Source organism: Ptychodera flava, assembly GCF_041260155.1.
Source record: "Ptychodera flava strain L36383 chromosome 3 unlocalized genomic scaffold, AS_Pfla_20210202 Scaffold_25__1_contigs__length_14229661_pilon, whole genome shotgun sequence".
NCBI lineage: Eukaryota > Metazoa > Hemichordata > Enteropneusta > Ptychoderidae > Ptychodera > Ptychodera flava.
Window position 1 is genome coordinate 572,163 of NW_027248279.1, and position 20,731 is coordinate 592,893.

At 36.9% G+C, this 20,731-nt stretch overlaps 1 protein-coding gene and 1 long non-coding RNA gene across 2 annotated transcripts in view; both read left to right on the top strand.

The window, feature by feature from the left end:
- Window positions 1–20,731, top strand: part of LOC139125362 (V-set and immunoglobulin domain-containing protein 10-like) — a 79,067-nt gene that overhangs the window by 22,678 nt on the left and 35,658 nt on the right. The window lies entirely within an intron of this gene.
- On the top strand, window positions 101–1,923 carry LOC139125364 (uncharacterized). Its single transcript, XR_011550211.1, has 3 exons — window positions 101–197; window positions 583–682; window positions 791–1,923. It is a non-coding gene; the product is annotated as an uncharacterized lncRNA (long non-coding RNA).

Genomic DNA, 20,731 nt, shown 5'->3' on the forward strand with positions numbered 1-20,731 from the left:
AGTATTAGGTAGCGTTTAAGGGCTACATTATTGACAAATGTCATTACCAGTCATTTTATGAACTCTTCTAATTTCGTTTATTTACGTACTCTCTGTTCAGGTAAACAACCTTACCCAGACATGTCAAAGAAGGATGTGATAAGAGAGCTTCAACATGGATACAGACTGCCTAGGCCGCAATACTGTGATGATGTAGTGTGAGTGACTAATATCCATTACTAATAAGATCGATCAGTCGTGTTATGTATTGGATTGCTATACAGGGATAGAGAGATAGACAGACAGACAGCCAACCCTAGATAGATAGATAGATAGATAGATAGATAGATAGATAGATAGATAGATAGATAGATAGATAGATAGATAGATAGATAGATAGATAGATAGATAGATAGATAGATAGATAGATAGATAGATAGATAGATAGATAGATAGATAGATAGATAGATAGATAGATAGATAGATAGATAGATAGATAGATAGATAGATAGATAGATAGATAGATAGATAGATAGATAGATAGATAGATAGATAGATAGATAGATAGATGGATATAAAATTATTTCTGTTTGTCTTTTTCAGTAATAGTATTATGGTAGAGTGTTGGCAAGATGAACCTGGGGATCGACCAACATTTGAAGAATTAGTCAGGTCTATTAGGCAGAATTACATGTAAACAAAGGTAACAATAATGTTGTTCAATAATCGTTTACTTCACTCAGTATGTTTACCCACCGAGAGGATTAAGGGTGACATCATTTAAAAGGGTTTTCTTTTCATTTTTCCTCAGAAATCATCGCTTCAGGAGAACAAGGCCATAGTAATCAAGAAGGGGTCTTCAGCAAGTGAAAGATGTTATGTGTGATCGTTTACATTTAAAATGAATATTGAAACATTAGAAAACACGTTTTCTAATGTGGTTTTTTTTTATCCATTATCCATTAGCATAAGTTTTGGCGAAGTGAATATTCAATACGCGTTATAAGTTTGTATGCATCGTTAGGTCTACAAAAATCATGTTAGATTTTATTGATTATATCCTTGTAGTAATGAACGGAACTTGTACCGTCTATATAGGTTTTGCGTCATCGACAACATAGAGGCGAACGGGTATATGGTGATGTGTAAGGGCTATGACCTTAAATCAATCGATTCCTTTTTTTCTGTTTAAATATTGCAGCATGCCTACTTGTATAATATCAGCACGTTGTGCAAATGCTAGTTTCAGTTTTCATTTAGAGTAAATGTGGCGTTCCAAGCGTTGATGTTGTGAACGATAAATAGTTTCATCGGACAATATAACGAACTTTCAGGTGACTTTACGGTTGACTGTAGCAAACAAAAAAGTAGGAGGTAGTTTTCATATTGACAGATTGAATTCAGAAATATGTTATTTTAAGCTCAAAATGGAGCATAACTACTTTAAAAGGAGATAGAATTGTCAATTCCTTCTTTCCTTTTAGTCTTTCTCGGAAGTAAGTTGCTATTTTACTAATGTAGCTTAGGCGCAAAACTAGGAACAACTGTACAACTAATTGTGTCGACGCTTTCTTTCCCGCCGTATTCAATAGAATGTAAAGAAAGTTGTATAGGCCTTAGTCCCTTTGTCTCTGTAGGTCAAAGACCAACAATGCAGTCTTTTTTTTTGAATGATCTATTTATATACATGACTCTTTTTTCAAAAAAATATTTCCTCATTCTTTCTGCGTTAACGACTTGCATTACTCTTCGATACAGAGAGTTGTTGTAGAGGTTTAGAATGGTATTTTAAACGATAATGCATATATATTTCATAACGTACACGTCCCAATATCAGTGTTGTTTACAGTATTGTATTTCGAAAGTGATTTGGAGGCGCCGTGAGTAGGCTCAATATGCTATAGTAAATAAATAGATAAATAAATAAATAAATATATGAACTTGAATCGAAGTCAGCAGAAGGTTTTAAAACGGGAGTTGCAACAACTGACCAGTATATATATATATATATATATATATATATATATATATATATATATATATATATATATATATATATATATATATATATATATATATATATATATATGTGTGTGTGTGTGTGTGTGTGTGTCTGTGTGTGTGTGTGTGTGTGTGTGTGTCTGTGTACAAATTATTTCAACATTGAAGTAATAATATCTGACACCTAAGTTTCATGCATCCTGCAATCATCAGACAGATGAAGTGAAATGATCCTTAACCCCACACTACCTTTTAAATCTTTGGTTGGTACCATTATGTTTGTAGGCGGTGTTAAGAATTTGATAAATAGTATTTGTTTTGGTGGAGACATTTGGAAACCAACTCAGAGCGTTTGTTTAACTAACGGCCTGAGTTGATTTGGAAAATTGCCGAAAATGTTTAACCACTATACATTTTAGTCTATGAGGAAACTATAAATATTTATTTTAAATGCAAAACTCGCCAAATCTATGTATTTATGTATGCTTGTATATTGACATTAATATACTTGACTAGACTAGGGTGGTTACAAGTCCATGTGTGTGCAAGAAATAAGATTATAGGCTATGAAGAAACTACAAATAACACATGGGTTATCTGCTCCAAAATAGTTTTTCAAGGGTTGTTTGACCTGAAGCTTCCACTTGTTATTGATGACACTATACAAGCTTCTTAAACGTTTGTATTCTGTCCGTACATATGTATATATTTTCTATTTGAGGACTTTGACGGTCAAAGTCCTCAAAAAGTAAATATATACATACAGCGACATTAACGCTTGACACCGATCTATACCCAATGTATTGTTAATGGGAGAATGATGTCAAAAACCACTCATTTTACACACTCCAGTCTATGTTTTACATCTACGGCAATGCTAAACTTTAAGATAAACGTTCTTGAAAGTGCGAAAACCTGTGTCGATATGTTAATATGTGTTTATTGTTCGATCTAAAACTTATCAATAACCGCTCCTTTGAAGTGGAATGGCTCAACAGCGAAATAATATCAACACGTATTCCTTCACTAGGCGTCCTATAGTTGATACCTCAGTTCTTCTGACTCCAACCTCCTACCTGGTGCATAGACAACTCATACTTTGTGATATCGACTCATGGCCATACTGCGACGATACTGGCAGTCGAATCTGTACAGTATAAATTAATTGAGATCTACAAGTTTTGGCGTATTTGCCATACTTTCTTTTGCTAAACAATACGATAGCAATAAATCTTCGTATTTCGTGTATAGATAATCACCACGATACTTCGTTGCGCTCCCCAGCAGCAGCTAGCTCCCCATAGCATGGCCGCAAAGGTCAGACAATGAGTAAAGGGAAAGTCCCTAAAGTTCCGCTGGCTGTGATTGGTCAATTCACGCAATAGGTCAAAGGTGTCAGTGCATGAGGTCAGGGTAAAATTCTGTTCAGCACATGCATACAGTGTGATGGTGTCCGTCCGATGTTTTCTATTTACGATTTTCAATTACCGTACTCCTTAAAATAAACGATCAATTACACGTTGTGAGTTTTATTATTTTGTTCCTACGAACAGGCAGGCTCAAACTGATAAAGTTTTGAAGCATCGGCTGGCCGAGACGAAAGATTGCTACACAAATCTGCTTACAATTTGATGAATTGAATTTTTGGCAATAAATCTTTGAAGTTTGTTTATTACTCGTATCAATGAACGAAATGTCTCTTGATGCAGAATTCAGTCATCTATGATCAACTGTTCGGAATATGGTACGGATATGCACGTTTTTGTTCTAACTGTAAGTGTATAGGGCCATTTATGAAGTTGGGTATTTTTCCCTCGCTAGACTTCGAAAGCATGCATAATCTTGAAAAGCTATTACACTAACGCCTACTCATTGCCGGGACTAGTTCAGGAAAAGGACACACACAAGCAAGAAATGCCGTTCAAACAATAAAGACCTTTATTATATAAGAAAAACTATGTACAAAATTGATAAAACATTAACGAAAGAAATTCAAAGAATTTTCAGTTCATGCGCGGAAGAAACTTCGGATGTGGCTTTTGTCGATACAATTGCCCTCTTCATTAAAGTCAAACCCATCGAAGTCAATATCGTCATCTTCCCCCCTCGTCATCAAATACGAGTGCTACGGCTTCATTATAAGTCGTCATCGAGTACCGGAATCTCCTCGGAAATCATGTTGTCTTCAGTTCCGTCGAGCGCATTCGCGATACCCGTGAAAGGAACGATTTTTTTTTCACCACGTGAAATGAGCGAACTGTACTTGATCGACACGTTCAAAAACCCGACTATCGTAATGTTCATATTTAATATGGTAGCCAAATGGCATCGAAATATTCGATTCGTACTTGAACAAGATGTTCAAAAATCTGCTTATTTTGACGCCGTAACAAAATGATAGTGACGAAAAGACAACATTGTACTAGATAGAGGCGCCAAAAAATCCGACTCTTTTAATGTTCATTTAGGTAGAGAAATCCAATTGGCAAGTGGAATTTTATCGCCAGGAACGATAGAACCGTTCCCGACTGACACGTTCCAAACGCCAACAATAGTGTGCTTATTTGAGTTTTTATACTTCACTTTGGCACTTGTTTGTGACTTTGATAAGCTGCGTAGGTGTCACGGATATCCTTGTCTCATTATTTGACAATGGCTCTATTGTTCCAGTGAGAATTTGGGTTGTTTTCGTGGAATAATTCTAAATATAATAAATTCCTAATAAATTGACGTTCTTTGTCTGTTTAGTGTTTTTGACAGGACTTTCCTCCGTACTTTGCAGAGTATTCTAGGCCATTTGCGATTGGATGTAATTCCTGAGCAACGGTTAAGTGACAAAATCTTTGAATGAATATCTTTTAATAAGGCACCTTCGTTTGCCACTCCGAACAGAATCTCAATGGACATTTTTGGTTACCGTAATTACTAGAACATTGTAATTCGACGACGCAACAATTTTACAAAGTTTTTTTTATATAGCTCATGTAAAAAATAAAATGACTGGCAACCCAAGATATAAAAAAGTCCCATTGAAACCATTTTCGAAGGTTGTGTATGTACCAAGATGTGGAATGAAATGTGCCTTAAAATTTACGATTGTGTGTTAAAGTCTGTTAGATTCCTAATTTTTTGACCTGCTCTTTTATTGTACACATCATGAAATCTGGAAACTCATTTCGTTTGAAAAGATGCGATACTAGATTAGGAAGTGCCAGGCAGAGATGTCGATATTTACTGATTGCTGCAATTTTATCGACTCTCACTTCTAGGTGGCACATATCAGATAACACGTTTCACTTCTTCCTGTCACTTCTGCGTTTGAAAAAGTTCTCATACGGTCAACTTCTAGCCTTAATATATCTGTGTACGAGAACAGCACAATCAATGTATGATTTCCATATTACTACACCTTAGCGGCCAGTTTTTGTTACATGACAATATTTGAAAAAAGTATATCGGAAATTTGATGTTTATTTCATGGAGAAATCAGAAGTCTTTTCGATAACATTTTTTATGATAATGACAGCGGATTTTTCTCCGTTTTACTAATGTTCATGAGGCGCCAAATATAAAATGATTAGTGTACACATTTCAAAACGTTTAATACATGGATGAGTATACACATGTACATATTATATCAACACGAAAAGATGTACATGTATGCATAAACGTAGCCATGATTTCAAATATGTATGCATTTCTTGCAACAGGCATGCAAGCGTACATATTTACATGTACATTTACACACACACACACACACACACAAATATAATCATACATACGTTCGTATGCATCATACTAATTGTTTTGCAACGTCTACAATTACCCCCATCGCAAAGAAATGAACAATAGTTTCTTTAAAAGAAAGCACCAGTCATTATATTGACGCCACAGAGCTAGGGTATAGTATGAAGGTGTGTGTTCTTATGGTCACTTATCTGTTTAATTATCTCGTGTAAAACTGCGGATGTGTTTGTATCATATCTCCGATTTTCATCGGTGTAGTTTACGAAACTCATGCATTTTTCTTTCATGTGATTCAGAAGTAGAAGAAAAAACAAGTCGGTGAAATGTATACATATCGGTTTCAACTATTTATATGTAAACGTTACCGCGGAGAAAGACGAAGTAAAACCTGCAGAGAGTAAACGTTTCTAGGTTTCATTTCGTGAACAAGTCAGATTACGTAAATGATAAGTCGTTCATTTGAGGATAGCTATGTACATGTCTAAGCTCTAAGCGGTATATTCACAGGCAGTTTTTAGCACGTTCGGAAAAATACGAGTACAATATTGCATATACGGTGTTCCAGGACTTCAAGAAACATCGTCACTTTCAGCCGTCTAATAGTAGGATATTGTAGATATCACAGAATGCATAGTTATGTTCAGAAAGAAACTATGATTGACGAGAGAGAGAGAGAGAGAGAGAGAGAGAGAGAGAGAGAGAGAGAGAGAGAGAGAGAGAGAGAGAGAGAGAGAGAGAGAGAGGGGGGGGGGAATTCTCCTTTTTCGGATGCAAGGGTTGTATGAGTTTCAATACAAGACTTGCCATGACGTGAAGGCACACAGTCAGAGACATAAGGAGATAGAGAGTGTAATAGGGACGCAAGCACGAAATCGAATAAAAATGTTCGTACATGGTCGACGTTACATTATAAACTTCGTGAAATATGGGCTTTGTGCACTATGAAAGACCCAGCTCATAGAATAACAAACAATAAACAGTTGATTAAAAAATTACCATGGAGACACGATGTTTTTGTTTACCGTTGCTGATAAAATATTGGCGTGGATTGAGGTTGTGTTCTGTGCGGTTTCGTTTAGTGTTACAGATTTAGCTTATGGACAGAAATAGGTGTGATTTACTTTACATTCCTCGTGAAAAAGTTGAATTATTGGCTGTTCGAAAGGACAGCGAATTATCATAAGTTCGCTAAAATATAAAAAAAAAATCGAACAGCAACGATATTCTACAAAAACTTGTATAAGCTTGTAAAAATTGTATCATCTTCCAAATTTACAATAGCAAAAGCTTGGCTGAAAAACTTGTTCAGCCAAGCTTTTGCTATTGTAAATGTGGAAGTCATAGCGCCACCACCAAGCTCTGAGTCAGTGATGAAAAAACTTATGATAAGTTTTTTCGTCTCTTACACCGAGCTAGGTGGAGGCGCTATGACAATGCTCACGCTTTTGTCATTGCCGTCAAAATCTTGGCGATTTACAAAAACTACAAAGTGTTAACTATTTTGATAAAAAAGTTGCCCTCTTCGGTGTGGCATATTATCAGTTATTTTCAGAGAATCTTATTTGTTTTAAAAAGAGTCAGCTTGCGGCAACCAACTAATACTTAGATTTGAAAAAGTTTAGATTTAACGCACTCATAAAGCAAATTTTTCTGATGAAATACAACAAAACTAAAACCAAAAACGTATGCTGTGTATTTATAACAAGTACTATGACTAAAATTGTTTAAAAATCAGTTTTCAATGGTGACCTGAATCGTAAATAGTGATAAAGACCCGGTGTCACTTTGTTTTATGGTATGCGTTTTATTTTGGCCAAAGGAAGATAAACATATACAGTGAACCTTATTGACAAACTACGGCTAGGAAAACCACCAAGTTTTAATTCAATAAGAATTCACCTATTAACAAATACTTATCGAATATATAGTTAGCGCATTGATCTTACTTCGTCATTTTGCATGGAATCTGATATGGAATACATTCTAATAAAGTATATCAAGTTCCCTTGATGGTTATCAATTGTTTTCTTATGTATTGAACATGCTGAGATCGGGTTAACTTTACACGGTTCTGAAGTTGAAATGAAAATGCATTTTAATTTACACAGTTCTGGATTTCAAATTTAAGTAGTTTGTATATTGATGCAGTCTATTTGAATTTGTCTGCTTTAAATTAACATGCTAATATTTTAATCCTTTTGATAGATAGTGTTATTTTCTTTCATTGTTCGCTTGTAAGTTAGCTATAAAACTTGCAAATACTACTGCCTGGACAAGCTGTGGTAATATACATCATCTTTATTTTATTACTTTTAAAATAATGATGTGAAGAGGAAACTGATAATATTTCGATCAATATATTCTAAAATAACTCTGAAGCCTTGATGTTGTAGTTTGATCTCAAAATTAAATAAAATCACAATTTTGTATTATCCACTGCAAATTACTGAGTTAAAGGCTTGATTAGGTGATCAAGACTTTATGAATAAATAAAGTTATGCATATAAAATGAACATGATTCATCAAGTTTGAATTCGGAATGAATAAGTTTTTGCGACAGACAGATGGCAGTACTTTTTATTCCTTTGTCCTTGTACTTATTTATTCAAAGAAAGTCGCTTTCATATTTATATTGTCCCGGGAATCATTACCCAGGTGTAGGCGACTATAAAAAAAACAGCGCCGCCAAAGTTGGAGCAAATAAATATGCTATTTAATTTATTTTGAGTGTATTACTTTTCTGTATGAACATATCTTGTAGACCGTGTATCAATGTATCCGATAAACGAATAATTATTGCACCTTTAAATGACCATTTTTGCTTTCAGGGTGAAACCCTCAAAATGATGAAAATAATGCATGTAGTTTGAAGTTGAGATGCAGGGATCGTGTTTGAGAATGAAGAAGAGTAACAAATATATCAAAAAGTCGTATTTACAAAGAGAGCAAACTAGTAATTATTTGAACAGAAAATATCACTGAAGTGAGGAGACAAAGTCAAGTTTGAATACAGAAAGAATGAGTGATAGTGACAAAAAGATGGCAGTACTTGTTCACTTTATCATTGTACTCAGTCATTTCAAGAAAGCCAAACGATATTCAATGTTCACCTGAGAAATTTAAGAATTTCATACAAGCGATTATATGAACAGCGCCGCCGCCAGTTATAGTGAGAGAATATGCAATGCTTCATATTCATAAGTGTACCCTTTTTCCTTCACGGTCATATTTTGTAGACTGCCTTTCAATTCGTCTGATAATAAAAAAGTTGCATCTTCTAAATTCAATGTACGTTTTCGGTTTTACAAGCAAAAGTAGCTGACATGTTTATTGTTGGTGAATCCCTAAAAATTTTGTATCTTAGTTTTGACGATATGAATTTCCAGAATTTGATATCGAATAAGTTGTCAGGGTGACACTTCGAAGGCTAACTGTGCCTAAACAAAATAATTGTCTCTAACTCCCGACTCTTAAGCATACTAGTTATTTTATGTATTTGATAGGCTTTGGTGTTGACGTAAAATAGGTTTAATATTTTGTCGCCCTACATTGATCTTTTAAAAACTGTCTAAAGTTCAGTTAACCCCTTAAAACTAAATCTACGGAAATAGCACGCGGTTGTTTGTTTGAAGGTCGCTGATCAACTGACTCATCATGCCGTGGGTATTTTTCCTTTATCATTTCCGCGTGCCATCGTTGTTTACATAGCACAGGCACAGTATTTGACGGTCAGCACTGTCAAAGCAGGTGTGTGTATAGAAAAAAAAACATCCAAACTAACAGGCGAGCTTTTGAACAATAGATCGTACGAGAGTTACTATTTATAGGATGAGGAAATGTAACCTCTAGAAGATGACAATTTCCGATTACAAGGTTGTCATGCAGGTCACTTAGGGATAGGCGGGCACTATAGTATCAATTAGCCACATGTTAAGACAGTACATAGACATGCTAGGACACCTAAAAATATAACATAGACTGATTCCTTCTGTAATGACGATCGATCAAAATTTAATCAACAAGATCATTGTTCAAGGAGTGACTGAAACATCTTTTACAGTACAAAATATACATTTTTCGATTAAGAAATATTTTGACTGACCTGAATTGAATGCCGAAAGAATGTCGACAGACACTCATTTTGTGATAAGCATTTTTGCCGAGAAGAAAACAGATGATAACATTATAGCAATGACGTATTTGCGACGATATCTCTGTAATGTATTTACTACCACACCTAAATGTTGAGCTTGGCTTATTTGTAGATAGAAAAAACACACGAGGAAACGTTTAACAATTCTCTCTCGAAACCAAGAATTTTACTCAAGAAAAAGTGCCTGTATCTATATTCAAACGTTTTTATTGAAGATGTTATGAACTGATGGATAATAAAGTATTTCTTACATCACTGATGGCATCAGTGTCGTTTAGATGAAGACTTCTTACTATGTTGACTTCCAGATTGATCATCATATAATGGCGGATCCCGCGTTAGAGGCATAATTTTCGAAACACCTTACATTACTTCTTGGTTGTCTCTATCGGAGGTCATCGACACATTTTCCTTCAACTGATTTGACTTTGTTTTTATCAATATTTGTTTTTGTCTACCTGCGCTGTGCTGTTTGTGATGGGTTTATCGCAAGTTTGCTACTAGGGAATTTACGACTATGATACAGATGAGTATGGCTTAGTACTATTGTTCATTCTGCATGAGGTGTCACTAGCACTGAGTCTTTCAAAGGTGAAATGGAAATGAATACATATATCACAGAAAAATTATAAAAGAATAGTCCTTAGAAATACCGCTCCTGTTTTTTGTCCAGTTTTTAAATATCATATCGCTGCATACAATGCCGATACATGTTTTACTATATTGCTAATAACGTAACATCGCTTACCTGTGTGGGCGACGGAAGTGAATAGCCCCAAGAACGGTCAAAGTAAGGTGATTTAACGTCCAACTTGGAAGTTCAGGAGGACTTATTATGCAGATTTGTGTGTCGCATTTAAGTCGCATAGGTTTTGCTGTATACATAAAATGTCACATTAGCAAGTTTGTCAAGTTTTAGTGTATGTTTATGAGACTTTACAAATCATTTCTATGATAAGCCTGCTATTCAAACGGTTTTGTTAAATTCTAGGTTAAAGGTGAGTTTTAGTCTCGTAGATAATGGTCCCACACAGTTTGATCTCGTAAGGTCCTGGTTTAATCATTTATAACTCATTTCAAAAAGGCTGTTGCTATTCACCTGTTCGAAGCCAATTACTTCAAATGCGTTTGTGTTAGATGTATGCTAAAATGCGTCTGCACTTGGAACTAGTGGCTGTTTTTCACCTTTCTGTCTGTCTTCTAGGCTTTGCTATAGGTAGGTATTTATTTTATTTCTAACGAAGTTTTAGATATATGTTAATTTACTAAATGAAAAACGAGTGAAAGATGTTATGATTTTTTGAGAAAGGGAAAGGTTTATCTCTCTACTCAGCACCCATTTGCTTAACTAAAAGACACCTTTAAGTGAAAATTTGAGTTATCTCAGTAAAGTGTCATCACCTGCGCGACGACTTTATTTTCACCGATGGAGATGCTATAAAGATATGCATGAACACAGCCTGCCATGAGTCAATCTAACAATGGCATTAGGGGTCAGCGCACTATGCACATATCATTGTTGAGTGGAAAGAAAACCATTGACCGCAGTTTGAAGAGGGCTAGGATCGTCGTGGTTTGTAAATCAGGCTTCTCTATTGATCGAAAAAACAGAGTTTGATGACTCTGGCCTTAATTACTGCGAAATTAGCGGACCAGACGTCTCCCGTGTTGGTGAACAAGATCTCAGATAAACAATAACTCATGAATGTGAACCTAAATGATTGTTGACTATATATTATAGTGATATATATATATAACTATTTACTTTAATTGTTGCTAAGCGTTGCAAATAACGTCACATAAGGGCGTGTACACGGAGCAATCCAAAATATGCGCATACTGTGAGAAATACGAAATGAAAGACACCAGTCTATCACTCGATGTGTGGTTGTAATGTTGGTTTAAATAACAAAAACAAAATTGGCACTTGAAACTTGTACGATTTTTATGTAACCTTTTGTTTTTGTGTAAACCATACGCATACCTCTAGTTCCCCTTAAAGCATCAGCATTTTAAAACCGTAATTGATCTATAAACCATTGTGTTGGAGATAAATTGCAAGGAACGTCAACATATGCTCGCTATCGACTGCGTAAGGTAAACACCGCAAATATTACAATTAATCACCACAAATATCTTGAATAACTTTAAACTCCATTCTCCTACCCTTCACTCTTTTCCGGATCCTCACAAATATCAATCCAACCCATTTTTTTATTTATACAGCGCTAAACCCCCTACCTCCTCGCTTTTTTAATGACACCAACAATTTTCTTCAATTTGGATCTACCATTTCAATAGAACCCCTCTGTTTTTTACTCAATAGTTTTTTTCTCCGGATGTATCCCCTCCCGTCCTCGTTTTTTTTAATACCCCAGATTTTTTCCTTGGATGTACCACCCAATTTTTTTAATTAACCCGACGATTTTTATCTCTATCTAGCACAGTAGCCTCTCCCTTTTTATTTACCCCTATCGATTTTTCTTATCTTGGATGACCCCCCACCTTCGTTTTTTTAACCCCAGCGAATTTTTTTCTGGATCCTCACAAGTATTTCAAATGATTTTGAAACAATCGGCGCGCTGTAGTGCAGATAAACATCCAAAAAATACGCGAGCTTGTGAGTGACATGAATGGAATGCGGAAAGAATGTGGCCAGACACGTGTTCTGTGATGAGCATTTATGCCGAGATAAGAACAGATGGCAACATTGTAACAATTACTAATCAGCGACGATATCTCAACCATGTATTTCCGTGTAGACGTCACCACTGTAGTCTGGTTCCCTGACCTATTTCTACTGCTGGCTGATCTGCTAACGAAAATATTATATATAATCCCATGGTATTTTTCTCTGTTTGACGTCATCGTATAAGAGTGTTTTTCGCGAAGCCGTACAACTTCGAGCCGAAGGCGAGAAGTTGTGCGGCTCCGCGAAAAACACGAGTATACGATGACGTCAAACAGAGAAAAATACCATGGGATTATATATTTATCACATGAACAGTCTTCTTATTTTTCTTTTGACGTGAATGGATCAAAATTATCGTAACAAATTGCATGAATTTCGTCGCGATTTGTGTTTTACTTACGCGGATTACTTTCATTTAAAGAGTAAAGCGGCCCGTCACCCAGGAGATACTTTCATTCATAAATCCCATCAAGGTGAAATTTGCTACATGAAAATGGTGTCTCCACCAACCAGACATACGGATTCTGTCACGTGAACCTGTCAATCATTGTCTCGCGCTGTACCGATGCCAAGGCAAGTCGGCATCGACGGTGGACAAATCGGTACGGTGGACATAATCGTGCTAGCGACGGATAGCCATAGTATTCAGAGTTATTCAGAATATTTACAAATAGATTTATGAAGTAAATGAAACGACACGATCGAAACAGTAATTCTCATTCTCAGAAATTCCGTGGCTTTTCAAAATATCACACAAGTTTACGACCGTGGCAAGCGCGAAAGATTCCGTTCGATGACACACTGAGTGTACCGCATTGCATGTTTATGCCCACAACGCTGCCGTCACCGGTCTCTGCCATGCCGGTGTCAACTCGTTAATCCCGATCTCGGTCGTCAATGTTTTTGTCTAAGGACTTTGATGTTTGCAGTGACATATATCTCACCCGAAGATACATCCTAATTTTACTTTACGGAAACTCTGTTTTTGAGTGTTGTCTGAGTCAACTTTCGAAGTACATCGGATTCCACAGCGCTGCACTGCAGATACAGCTCAACAGCTGATGTCTTCGATAGCGCTACAGCCTTACGCCGCTACAGGTTTGCTTCCGAGCAAGAATTTACGAATTTTTTGTATGATGAAGGAAATTTATCATTGTTATTCGAATAACTTTATGCTTGTGCCTGAATGTCGCTTTCCCGAAGATTATGCTGTACTCATTTATTCAGTTGAACTACCGTTGAGGTGAGGATTTCAGGTTTATCGCCAACCGGGATCGCCAGGTACGACGTCCACATTGAGCCTTACGAGGCGACTCGACTGGATCGGCGGTATCCCCATTCGATTCTCGGGAACAGCTATAGTTTTAGCGACTCAAAATTTCCTGGACATGCCTTCTATGTTTCCATGTGTGGATCTATCGGGTCACCTTTTTGAAAAAGTGTCATGAGAGCACGGCATCGATCACGACAAATCGGTCTATGTTCACGTCGCGACCCGCATGAATGAACGGTACCATGCAAGAAAAAAGTTCCGGTTGATGACGTACAACAGGGGTAATTCGGATTTCTTATCCGTCCTGTTCTACGTCACACAGGTGGGAATTCGGGCCATCCATGTGATAAGGTCAGGTATGGGCTAAATATTGACTGCATATTAACGAGCACAGTCACCTCACAAAGTCAAGTGATCAGCCACATCTGCACAGTGGCAATCTCGAAAATTAGATTTACGAAACATCATACGTTGAAGTTGTTTACATTGTTTCACGTGTTTAGTGTTGAAACGACAAGTATCGTACGATACGAGACGTAACCTGGTGTATGGTGATCTTTGGTATGTACGGTGATGACTTAAAAAATAAATATTTTTTCGTTTTTTCATTCAATGTCGACATAGGATGCTTGGTTCAGAAAACTATGGTGGTAAATTGACGTGTGGAATGCATCAGCCAATGAACATTTCCGTTGTATCTTCAGTCTGGTTGACATTGAGTGCAACTGTGTTCTTTCCACAGCGTGTTGAAAAACCTACTAATTACCCACCATACACATCTCCAGTAAAGATCCATTGCGGCGTCTACAAAGCTGTATAGTGGGAGGTCGTTAACCTTCCTTAAGTTGTCTTTGTCTTTCGTGTATATCTCATTCCATCATGACATCATGACACCTTCCTTATATTGAATTGACGAGATGCAACTTTGACTAATAAGGACATAAAATATTGACACGCATTGTAATATAGAAAACATCAAAGTATTGAAGTCTGAAAGTAAGAGCAGCAGGATCAAATAGCGGACAATTTGGGACGATAAGATTTAGTTTAATTTTACAAACGGCAGTAAAGCCACGGTAAACAGAATACAATTCTAAATAAAGGTATTCAATTTTTCAACCGATGCGGTACTTGAAATACAGTAAAATAAAGAAACAAGGTTATAATGACGGATAAATGTTGAATACTTGTGATAATCAGCAATCCAGCGACTTATTAGATTTTCAGTTCAACGGCCATGACAACCTGTAATAATGTACGGTTTATTAAATAATCCTCTGATGAGTGGGGGTCGTGTGTGTTTGTGTTTGTGTGTGTTTGTGTTAGTGTGTGTCAGCTCTGTATCTGCTCAAAGACAGGGCGAATGTATCTCTTCTGAGAAAGTACAAAGACAAAACCGTTTCTAAATCTACATACAACCAAAACGTACGTACATAACAATGGGGATATTAGCTGAGCATCCTACCACATCAATCAAAGGAAGATAAGCGGTTCGAGGAGGTCAACGAGGTCTGGTCATTCTCCACATGTAACTTTGTGTTGAGCTTACTGTATGTCAATGTCAGATAAGATAACGCTTCGGGCGACACAGGTGATGAATATTTTTACATTGATTACAAACCGACAGTAATAATTATTCCATAGATATCGAAATTAGAACGTGTTTAAAAGTGTCAGTGAATAAATACTCGTGTTTAAACATGTATGTTATGCAGGTTAAGCCTGCTATTTTTCAAAACACCCGCATTTTGGAAAAAATGCTACTGCACTGACAAATAATGGCACAAGTTAAACGTCATAGAAATGACAGGTATAGGGAGTGCGCACCTGCATTGCAGATGTTCTTAGAGTTAGAGGACTCGATCCGAGGGATCGGGTTTGTTGTAGTCTGTAAGAGATTTTATAAGGTGTCATAGCCTTTTGTTTTCCCTTGGAATCGTAACCTATTTACAGCAACTATCCTTGCAAGACAATCTGACGCCTGACCCATTCCTTTAAGTGAATTTACTCAGCTTGTCAACTGGTCTCGATGCTCCATCTAATACAAAGCACAGCAAAATCTTTGTGCGCCCTCAAACGAGTACTCTTGAAATAAACGGGGGTGTGACATCAAAATGATCAGCAGTGAAGGGCTGCATTAACATCGCCATTCTGTGCTCAGGCACACTTACATTAGTGACTTGTTGCAGGGAAATCTGTCAGCAGTAGCCACACTGTTTCTGAATTTTGAAGGCAACCGAAACACTAAGCAGACGTAAACGTTTAAATGAGTGCCACCGGCTCTCTATTGTGGAAAAACAAGTATTCTAAAATCCTTGCCAGAGTGGCTCCATAAATGTATTATGCAAAGGAAGCACAGGCGATTGTCGACAGTCTACATTTATAACACGATTATAACTGATTATAAGTATTGATAAAAGAGTTAGGAAAATTTACTACTATTTACCAAGATTTTTATCTCGTCTTTCAGTCGCAGCAGAGTAAAGTCGACAAAACACATTCAAGCCTCATCAATAATTGACCTCTATATCGGACGTACATGTGATGTACTCCTTGTTGCAACGCCTCTTGCTCTTATATCACACCTCATTATTATTCGATATCAACTTAACTCTGCAGCTCACATGCGCATAGCGAAACGTTTGAGCTGCACAGACTGGCAAAGGCCACAACGGTACATTCGGCTGTCGACAGTGTACTGGACATGTACACCATACGCGGATTTTATTCCGCTGAGAAGACTGTTGACATGTACATTTCTCCACGAACACAGTATGCACCATATACGTTTGTTATAAAAAAGTCAACATGCACGTGTTGGGTGAAGCTTTGCTTCAGTCTGCTGATATTGTTTGTTATTTTAACAGTAAAATTTGACCTTTTTTTCTCATTACTACCAAAACAATTAATTACTTTATTTTGTAATTAAAAGAGAATTAAATTCAAATGAACGATTTAATATATGATCGTTTTATTTGTTTAACAATATGATCATTCATTTTATTTTACAGAATTTCAAGCAGGTCCAGATGTATGTGTATCTGTGGGACAAACAGCAATTCTGCAATGTTCTTATGACGAGAGTTTCACTTCGGTGATATTGACTTGGTATAATATGACTGAAAATGGTCCAGACGAGGTCATAAGAGTAATGCAAAACGGAGGCTTTCGTTATTATCCAGGTTACGATAGACACAGTATTCACAACCAAGCGTCTCTGCAAATCAATGACACATTATTAACTGATGATGGGTCATACATTTGCAGAATAGTCATATTATCAGACATTAGAATTCGAGAAGGACTTGTCGCACTATATGTTTTCGGTGAGTTTCTTACCTTTTATTCTCCATTATTGTCTATTATTCATCTCGAGAATATATGATCTGTCACAATTATTTTTTTTTCAGATACCTTTGTATAGTCAGAGCAAAGTGGTAAAATGACGACAAACGCTCCAGCTCCCCCTCCCCAGTACAGAACCCGACCCTGCCTTTGCGTGCAACCGGTCGAAATGATTTTAAGGCTAGAACCATGAGTGTTAAAGGAATTATGCGTTGCGGGAATAAATATGTAAGATGGATGGGAAAGGTTACAATAGTGTAAAGAGGCTCATCGAAATTTCAACCCTTAGCTGAACAGAGCACTATTTTCGACAATATATTTTATTTGATGTCCATAAACATCTAAAAAAGTATTTTGTTGTAAAGAGTACAATATTGCGTTTGTTACGCGAAGTAAATTGATCAAATTGTTAGCCTATTGCTTTTAGGTCTTTGGTTTCGAGGAGAATGTTACAAATGTATACTGCTGTCAATTATGATGAGTCCTGTGAACTGCGCAGACCCACGTTTCAGACTAACAATCAAGTTGTCTAATTAATATGTGTTCGTAGCATTTCACTTCTAGCGATATGAAAGAAGAAGTGTAAACTAATTTTATTGGTCAGAGACGGGTACTCTGCCCATTTTGTGGAGAGGCTTTGACACCACTATAGGTCGAAGGGACCAAGTCAGTCTTCGGCGTTAAGGAGAATGTTACTAAATCAAACTGTTGTCAGTTATGATTAGTCGTGTGAGTTGCGAAGATCCACATTAGAATCAAGTGACTTGGTCAAATTAATATGTTTTCGTGGCATTTCTTTTCTTGCTATTTGAAAGAACAAGACTTAGTGTAAACCAATTTTATCAGTCAAACACCCTATAGTGAATTTCAAAATAGCTTGTAATTACAACGTGCTTGGGTGATAAGAAAATCGTTTCTGCAACTCAAGCCATTGCAAACTTTCCCTTTTGATAGATTTTGCAACAATTTTGAAAAACGGTCGGCTCCTTTGCTCTCACTTAAAGAACACGTTCAGTGTAAGAAATACCAATCGATGAACCGACCTGTACACACGTACCGAAAAACTGTCGTTAGAGTTCTGTGCAGTTTCATCGCCGGGAAATGTGATAAAGGCAATGTAAGAATGCTCAAGCAGTCAGTGTACGGGTGACTTTTTCGATGGGGATGTGGCAACACTGACAATATTAAGTGTGGCACAGTGAACGTCGTTTTTAGTTTAATTGTTGAACAATTTATCGAAGGAGAACTTTTGCGATGAATGCAGGTAGTGTCATTTTCTATCACCTCTTCAGAAACGATTTTTTCATCGCCCAAGCACGTTCTAATTCCAAATTATTTTGAAATTCACTATAATTTATTAGGGACAAAGTCGGTAATTTTGTACAAAAGTTATCGTTTCATGAATTTGTTTGATGAGACATTATTTCTGTTATTTGAAAGATGATTAATGAATTGTGACGTGATCATTCATAGCTGCTATATCGATTTAGCACGCACCATCGGCAGAAACGATTGGAACTAACTTTGGATAATTGGATCTTCGTATTCAAATTTCTCAAAAATGGTAGGTGCCCTATTGCTGAATGTTGCGATATTACAAATTACTTATAGAAACAAGTGTGTAACCAATAAAGGAAAGCATATGAGTTTAAATTTGGAGATTCTAAAGACATTAGTTCACCATCCATTCTAATCGTGTTAAGAATAATATACCGTAATCAAGAATTATCATCACTGTGGCCTGTATATCTCATACAATTATATGACTGGAGACCTTGGATGCAGTTTCGCAGTTTGAGTTCCCTTTTACCGATGATGTTCGCTCTTTCACATTCTTACTGCCAGCTTTGCATACAGACCCTGACGTAACAAATCCTGTGCTCCGATAGCGTATTCCTTGCCACAAAAGGGCACATAAAGTAGTATGGCAGTATTATGTTCGACCTGGCATCTCCATCCCGGGACTTCCATGTATTTATCAAAGGTCTGTTGGCATGTAGATGTCAGAAGATGGCAAAATGAAGGAATAAGCCTTAGCAGAAGTCCTACAATTATCATTTTAGGTATTTCTCTTATACGTAGCGCGATTAGATGCAAATAAACGTGTACAGGGAGTAAGGACGTTCCTGTTGAGTGACAGAGTTTTGAATACAAATCCGAAACACAGCAGACTACTGCAGTTTTAGACTTAACGGAAGTTGACATGATGACGTTGTTGTCATTTCTCAGTCGTCCCTGCAACTCCGAATTTTCCCCCGTTTCCCTTTGTTCAATCATCTGAATACGACATGTACAAATATTGGGCAAGATTGAAGAAATGATATACGAAAAAGTGATAATTGCAAAACGCCATACACAAAACACATGAACAGACGCCTTCAAGTTGTGATTGCGGCACTGACTATAAATGCTAAAACAAAACAATAAAAATAGAACAATAAAATAAAATACATTTCGACTGTCTTCCGATAACCTTCTGTTTCATTGTCGTGTAGGGGGAGCATTGTTGGGACGCGAAATTTGGGTAAATTGACCAAATTGTCGGAATGGAGTGACCGTAAGCGTGTCAACATTTGAACCAGTGACCTCTTATGTATTTAATATTCTAGACATACCCGTTAACGGCATCACTTTCACAGAGAAATAGTTGAAAATAGGTGTTCTTAGCCTCCCTCAAGTTTTTGTAGAGGGCGTCCACACGTGCATTAAGTCCCGGATGTTTTCTGTACACCGTGCACGATGCAAAACTTAGCTTACACCTAATGATAATACTCGAACGTTGAATGCCGATGGAGATCTGCATGAATAAAATAATCCTCTGAGCAACAGCCTCGGGTGAACCATGCACACTGCAGAGATTGTTTGTACCGATGTCGAAAATACAAAATCTGGCGATACGTCTCTCACGTACGATGTCCTCAGAGAAAGTTACCTCCGCAGCTGATACACCTCACAAACACGCTTCGGACAAACAGAAAAATGAGTGAGTTCCGGCGCGTGTATTTTCCTAGACGGCGTATGAAAGAATGCCCCAAAAGTACTACACGGATAGGGGCATGGTTTCTTGTGAAGAAAGGAATGTTATAAATACCCTTACCGTTCTTAAAGTTCAGATGAGGTCCAGCTGCCGAAATGGCAGTCTTGCTGGAGGACTGTCTGGGGCAAAAGAGAGGACCGGCCTACAGGGTGACCTCTTGACCCCGACCACAGGTGGCGCTGTATGAATGTTTGCAGGAGATAAAATTCCTTACTTTTGTAACTTCTTATTTCCACGACAAAAAAATATTTATCAAACGTTATCAACTTACATTTTCGGCCATGTCTTCAGATTTCTAAACATCTCATGAAACCTTGAATCTGACACAACCATACTATTGACAATCTACAAATGAAACCTAGTTATCCGCAGTAAATAACTTTTGACAACAACTGATATTTGTCAGACTACCTTTATTCTCAATTCATCTAATTTGCCCCAGGATGTAGCTTCACCTACATCGTAAACAGTTGTTGTTATTTTTAACAGACTTGTCTTAATTTT